Here is a 7,291-nt window from a genome sequence, read left to right as displayed (position 1 = left end):
TTCGTAAAGCTCCCCGGCTGCCCAGTGTCAGCTCTGGGCCTGGGCTCTCCTGGTCCGACCCTCACCCCTTCTCGCCCTCCCTCTGCAGGTCTCTGGGCGGCTGGTGTGGCTCCTCGTCCTCCTGACCCAGGTGCCTGTGCCCCGGTCCAGGGCAGGGTCCTGTCCGTGTCTGTGCCCTGCCTCACAGTCACCACTCTCCCGCTTCTCCTCTACACTGTGGGTGCCCATAAGAACTGGAATTTCTGGATCACCCTGGTGAGTCCAGCCCTGCGTGTCTGGGGGCAGGCGGTAGTGACGGATGCTCTCCCGGGAGGCGGGCTTTCCCAGTGCTGGGTGAGGAGCCCTGTGGATGTCTCCCGCCCGTCCTCCAAGGCCAAGCGGCCCACAGCGGCCCAGGGCTCCCGCGGCAGGAGGCTGACTGACGCTGTCTCTGCCTGGTTCTCCGGGGGCTGCTTTGCCTTCTCCTCGGCGATCACCCCTTTCCTGGAAACCAGCAGCCCAGCATCCCTCCCTGTCCCTCCTGCACCTGCCAGGGGTCGGTCTCCCACCACCCAGCAGGACTGGCTTTCACCTCCAGGGAGGGGCCGGGGAGCCACCGGGGGTCCTGAGCCCAGTGTGAGGAGTGCTCACTGCCCCGCTCCCGTCCCGCCTCTAACGCGGGGTCACCAGAGAGGAGCCTGGCCGGGGAAGAGGGATGGCCTGTGATCTCTCTTCCGCGTGAATTCTGCCTTGAGGCCCATGAAGGGTGGAAACGGACACCTGGGTCACCTGCCCTGACCTCCCCCGGACGGGGTGGGGCCGTTAGCCAGGCCTCTTACTCTCCAAAGGCCTCCAGCCTAGACTTTAGAAACCCCCTCCATTCACAAGTACTCAAAGCCCCGTTCTAGTACTTTTTTCCTTTTAACTATACCTGGAGCCCCAGTAGACTACCCCCCAAAATGAACAATAAAACCATGGACACGGCCTGACCTTCTCACTCTGCACTGCCACCAAGACCACATCTGAACTCCGGACTGTGACCGTGGATAACACATCTCATGTCCAAAACCAATTCCCAACAATCCAAGAGGCCCCCTCCCAGCCCTTCCTCGACCTCATCTCAGGTGAAAGTCCCTCCTCCTTAAAAGCCCTTCCTCGGGCTTCCCTGGTGGCTCAGAGGTTAAAGCGTCTGCCCGCAATGCCGGGGACCTGGATTCGATCCCAGGGTCGGGAAGATCCCCTGGAGAAGGAAATGGCAACCCACTCCAGTATCCTTGCCTGGAGAATCCCATGGATGGAGGAGCCTGGTGGGCTACAGTCCATGGGGTTGCAAAGAGTCGGACACGACTGAGCAACTTCACTGGCTCCCAAACCAAGGAGCAGCCCTGGTTAGTTAATCAGTCCTTGTGAGGAGGGAGCTGGGGATGGATCAGAGGTTGGGGGTGGGGAAGGGGTGAACGGAAACCGCGGAGGGTGACAGAGGGGCCTGGCCAGGCAGGGACAGGTGGGGTCAGTGGGCCCCTCTGGGACCATAGCTGCCCATGTCACCACTGGCACCCCATCTCTCTGACGGCCCTTTCTGACCTGCAGGACACGGCCTACCATTGCCTCACCGCCCTGTTTCACTTCAGCGCCTCTGCCCTGGAAACTCTGGTCACTATCCGCCTGCAAGACGACACACACACAGTGCAGTGGAAACACCTCCGCTGTGCTGAGTCCCCATTCAGCCTCAGTGTTCGCAGCTCCCCGGCCCACTGATGGGGCGTCTGAGCAGAAGGGTTCCTGAGTCCTCCCTGGTGGTCCTTAGTTCGCTTATTTCTCAACCAAGTAAACCTTCCCCCTCATTTCTGGAAAAACAAAGCCCCAGACGAGGGAACTGATCCGCCCAGACCCCCTCGGGCACAGTCAGTGCTGCAGTGCCCAGGCCTGGGCTGGCCAGGGGTCTGAGCCTGGGCGGGCTTTGAGGAGGCAGATGCAGGAGGGGGCGTGACCATGAGGGCCTGGCACGGTCAGAGCCCCTGTGAACAATCTCATTTTCCCCTCACAGCAGCCCGAGGATGCAGGTGCTGTTATCACACCCATTTCACAGATGGGGAACCAGGGCCCCAAGAGCATGCACAACTCCCCCGGGGTGACCAGGAACTGGAGGGGCCTGGGGTCCAGGCCAACTGCTCTGTTACCCACACTCTTAGCACAAGTGTAAGCAGAGAGTCTCCCCACCTGGGTTCCAGGCTGTCCGTGAGGGTGTTCCAGGGAAGCTGACAGTCAGGGCGGGGGCAGTGTTGAAACCAGGGATGGGAAACTGAGCGGCCAGTGTCTCCCAGGCCCTCGCTCTGGGGCTGCGGGGAGGCACCTCCAGGCACAACCATGTCTAGACCTCTAGCTGTGGGTGTTTGCTTCTGGGATTAGACCTTTGTCTCTTATCCACGGTGTCTCCTCCCTGACAACTCTGAGAACCTGTGCAGTAAGAGGGTGAGAACTTCACACTCATTCTTTCTGCAAGTCTCTTGTGCCTTCTGAGCCTCAGTTTGCTCACCTATAAAATAAGACAACAATTCTTTTTGTTTCCCTGGAGGATGAGAGGGCTATTAAACCACTTCCTCCCAAGGCTTCCCAGGTAGCAACTGGTAGAACAGGGGCCGGAACCTCCCTCACCCCATTAGGAGAATAGATGGGGTGAGACCATGTCTCAGGGGGCACCTTGCCTGCAGGTCCCTAAGCTCTAAAAGGAACATCCTCTCACTGCGGGGACAAGACCCCTTATCAGGCCATGAGATCATGACCTAATTTTCTCGTTGCTGAAATGGATCAGAATGACAGGGAGTTCAAGAGAGAGGGGACATATGTATAACCTATAGCTGATTCATGTTGATGTATGGCAGAAACCAACACAGTATTGTAAAGCAATTACCCTCCAATTAAAAATACATAAATTAAAAAAAAAAGAATGGCAGGGAATAAGAATATATTGTTTCCTAGAACTCTTTTCCAGAGTTGTGCTTGTGTAGGCTTGCATCAGGGTGCTAATTCATATCAGATGTATTTCTAACCATGAACATTGTTTAAAAAACAAGAAAAAATTGAAGAAACATTACTCCTTACTTAGGAGTGGACACGAACTTGAGCAAACAGGAGATGGTGAAGGACAAGGAAGCCTGGCGTGCTGCAGTCGACGGGATCACAGAGTCGGACACAGCCGAGTGAACAGCAGAATAGAGGCTGAGAAAAGCCCACGGGGTGGGTGCCGCTGGGCTCTGGGAAGGGGGTTAGTGCGGGTGCCCTTCCTGCTCCCAGAGGGAGGGGTCTCAGGGAGAGCACCTCGAAGCCTGTCTGCTAGCCTCCAGGGGCCCATCCCCTTCCCTGGGGAAGCCACATGCTCCTCAGCTCCCAGCCGCTCCCCAGTTCCACAAGCAGGGCCTCCTCATGGTCCCTGGGACCCCCTCAACTGTCCCAGAGAGTGGGAGCCTCTCCCATGTTAGTTCATCTCCCAAGATGGCGCCCAACTACAGCAAGGCAGCACTGGGCTGCTCTTCCTCCCCTTGGGAGGGTCATCCGCCACCTCCGTCACCTTCAAGTGACTGTTTATTCACCCTGCACAGTAGAGAACCCATAGGTACCTCCCTCATCCCAACCCCAGCAGCTGGAAACTCTTGACCCCACACCCAAGGCCAAGCCAGATGCAGATGTTTGCCTGCGAGCAGGCAGCCCTCGGGGCCAGCCACTCCAAGCTGGGTGATAGGATAGACGGTGCCCCGGTGAAGACATGGCAGGCCAGGGACTTGGCCAGGCTCAGTGTGACTGCTCGCCACATTTCTCAGCCTCTGCTCCCAGCAGCTTTCTCAGTAAACCCCTCCTTTCAGCAAGAGCTCAAAGCTCCTCCTCTCCATGCCACTCCCTCACTTCCGGTGTCCTGGCTTCCTGGCCTGTGCTTGTGAAATTCAGGACCTTAGTGTAAAATTCTGGTGGGGGCCTGAGGACATCCAGGCAGCAATGAGACCTTAGCCAGAGCCAGCAAACCCACGCAGTCATATTCTCTGAGCCAAGGCTGCTGGAATCACAGCTGGTGGACTCTGGTCGCCCTGGTGTGCAGGAAGGAAGTTTTCCATGAAGAGCAGGGGATATTTGCCTGAAAGTTTCTTTGGAGGGGTCTTTGAGGACCCTCGTTTCCAACTGGGTGGCACCAGATGGAGATGTGTGATGGCAGATGGTTGACTTTGCATGCCAAGGTCAGGAGATGCCATAGGGCACCTGGAGTCGGTGCCTAGAGCATTCTGGGCTACACCTGGGCTCTGCAGGAAAGGATGACTGTGCGAGTGATGGGAAGCAATGGCAGTCCACACACTTCAGGGCCAAGCGTCATGCAAGCAGCCAGCCCAGCTTGGAAGGCCCGTGACTTGCCCTCTCACCAGGCATCTCCATTAATGGTTATTTTTCTTGGTTTCAGGTGTTTTCAATCATAGTCACACTGCTGTATGTAGTCCATGCCGTGTTCTCTTTAATCAGATGCAAGGTTCCGACAGGAACAGAGAACATTCCTGAAAACACAGACAGTGGTCACTAATCAGGCTGCGTTCCAGCATAACATCTGAGGCTGTAGAATTGCTCTCGATGGTGGAAAAAGAAAACAAAAAGCGGCGTTCTCTTTCTTTGTGGGTGCTATGTTGACTGTTCATGTACCTTCGTGTCAGGGTAAAGGGCTTGTTACTGTTAGCCTCCAAGAGTTAAGAAGTCTTTCTAGGGTCATTTCCTATTGAAGGGGGTGGTGGAGTGGGAAGTGGGGACTGTGATCTGAGAGAACACAAAACAAGGATCCCCCACTGGTCTCTGGACTGTCTTTGTTACTGTCGATTGCAATTTTCCATGGGCTCTGTTGAGTATCCATCTTGCCGCATGTTTCTAGGTCTTCATGGATAGCTTACATCTTCAAAGATATTCTAGTTGTCAAAGAGAATAAAACTCTCCCAGCAAATATTTACCGATGCGCAGGATGAAACACGATAAACTCTTCAAATAATTTGTAAAGTGCCTTTATGGTCAATACTCTCATGGGGCTATTTTTGTGTTTTTTATTCTCCCTTGTGGGCAACACCATCATGTCAGCTTTCTTTCTAAGCAATCCTTGCTTAGACCAAATCTCAGAAGCAGCGTCAAAGGGCAGTTCAGATGACAGCTGTTTGTTATTCCAGAGTAACTGTACCAGAAAAGGCCACTTTCACTGAGTCTACTTAAAACTTCAGTTAAAATGTTACAGTAGGGACTTCCCTGGTGGTCCAGTGACTAACACTTCACACTGTCAATGCAGGGGGCCCAGGTTCAATCCCTGGTCAGGGAACTAGGTCCCACATTCCACAACTAAGACCCAGCACAGCCAAATAAATTTTTTAAATGTTGCAGTAAATTAGGAGCAAAAATTTGATCAGGGCTTCTACTGAAAATTTTAAATACAAAGAAATGATAGGAAGTTTGTCACATGTTTAACAAAATTTGCAAACAAGTGTTGACCGAGGAAGTCTCACTTTTTCATAAAGCACCAGTGATGCTAACACAGGCTCATGTTCAACCCCAACAAAAAAAAGAAACTGCAGGCTTGGTTGAATTTCCCAAGTTTCCTCAAGGCTTTGAAATTACAGTCATTCTCTTTATAAAGACACTGTGACTTGCTCTCTCTTTCCCATTTCAGTTGCCAGCTGTCTAACGCTAAAGCCTCGTTAGTCCCAAGCTTTGCAGAAGATTCTCTGATGTGACTTCCTCATTCCTCGTATCCTGAGTCATTTTTATAACGTGCAATTTCACTGGGCATTTGATTTGCATCCTCTTCGCACTGGATGTAATGAGGATGGGCAGCCTCAAAAAATGCCCTCCCTGTTTTCCTTCACCCAGACCACTCGCCTCCCTACGCCCAGCAAACCTCGGTCCAGTCTTCCTGCTGGTGCACCTCATTGCTCAGCTCTGTCTGCATCCCGCTGTTCAGGAAGTGCCCGCAGGTACGAGTTCTGGCCTGTGGGCAGTCCTCGCTGCTAAGTGCAGTGCCCCCAGGAAACCCATGCGACCTGGCGAAGAGGGCATGTAAGAAGCTGGGCAACAGCACAAAGTCCTCAGACCACAGACAGTGGATGAAGGAGCACCTGCTCTGTGCTGGGACCTCCAGGTGCGGGTGCTGTCTGCTCCCCAGGCCCCTCAGTTCTTCAGTTCTGCCTCTGGGTCTTGAGCAGGAGCCAACTTCCTCTGGGGCAAAACTTGTTGCCCTCCCCAAGGACAGTGGAACATGCCCTAGAGGTTGTCTGCTTGGTAGCCCTGTCCTGGACCAAAGTGCCGGTCACACCAAAACTCAAACACAACAGCCCAAAGGACCCCCATCTGCACTGTGGCCTTGTTGCCTGCCACATTTGGAACTCTTGTCTTGGGCCAGGCACCTCCCATAGAGCCTGCTGTTATCCTCCCAGTGGGCTACGGCTGTCCTTTCACAGGCAGGGAGATGGGTGCACTCGCTGGTGAGAACTGGAGCTGGTGGGGCTGGCTTGCTGTCCCTGAAGCTCTGTAGTCACTCCCTGCCCTCAGGTGCCCAGACCTGTCCCCACGAAGGTCTGTCCTCTGGCTTCTCAGGAAGTGACAGTGAGACAAGACCTTGTAGTGGACCTGAGGCCAGTGGGCAGAGGACATCAGAGGGTGGTGACATCGGGCACAGGGGCAGCCCTGGACCAGGAGCGGAGTCTGCAGGAGGCCACGCGGCTGAGTCCAGGTCCTGGGCACAGTGCACTTCCTGAAAGGGGCTGTCTGCTCTGAGCTGCAGAGTCAAGGCCAGGCCCATTCAGGCAACTACCGAGCTCCACGTTGCAGCCCCCACAAAGTGCCCTGTTCAACCAATGCTTTGTGAAGGTGTATACTTGGGTGTTTTTAAGTTCAAGGAACAAAGCTAAGATCCTCCCTGGGCCTGAGAAAGGAGTCAGAACCTGATGTCTGTATGTGACCAAGAGTCAAAGGTCCATATTGCAGCCCCCACAAAACAAAGGCCCCCCGCCAGTCCAGCTGATGCTTTGTGAAGAAGGTAACAGTGTCTTTAAATTCATGGAACAAAGAGCCAAGTCCCACACAGCCTGAGTAGCCAGGCCTAAGCACCCTCAGTCTGCCCCACACCCGCCCTAGGGGACAGCAGTCCTAGGAGGGGCTGGGGACATTACAGATGAAGAACAGGAGGCTGCAGAGGGCAAGAGACCAGCCAAGTGCATCCAGTGGGTTGGTGCTGGGGCTGGCACTCAGCTGAAGGCCTTCTGGGCACCCTCTGCCAGCTGCTCCCTTGTCTTCCTGCCCTACT

The sequence above is a fragment of the Moschus berezovskii genome, chromosome 11 (genome assembly GCF_049115385.1).
Source record: "Moschus berezovskii isolate FMDL1 chromosome 11, NW_MosBer_1.0, whole genome shotgun sequence".
NCBI classification, from domain to species: domain Eukaryota; kingdom Metazoa; phylum Chordata; class Mammalia; order Artiodactyla; family Moschidae; genus Moschus; species Moschus berezovskii.
This window is presented reverse-complemented; position numbering follows the sequence as displayed.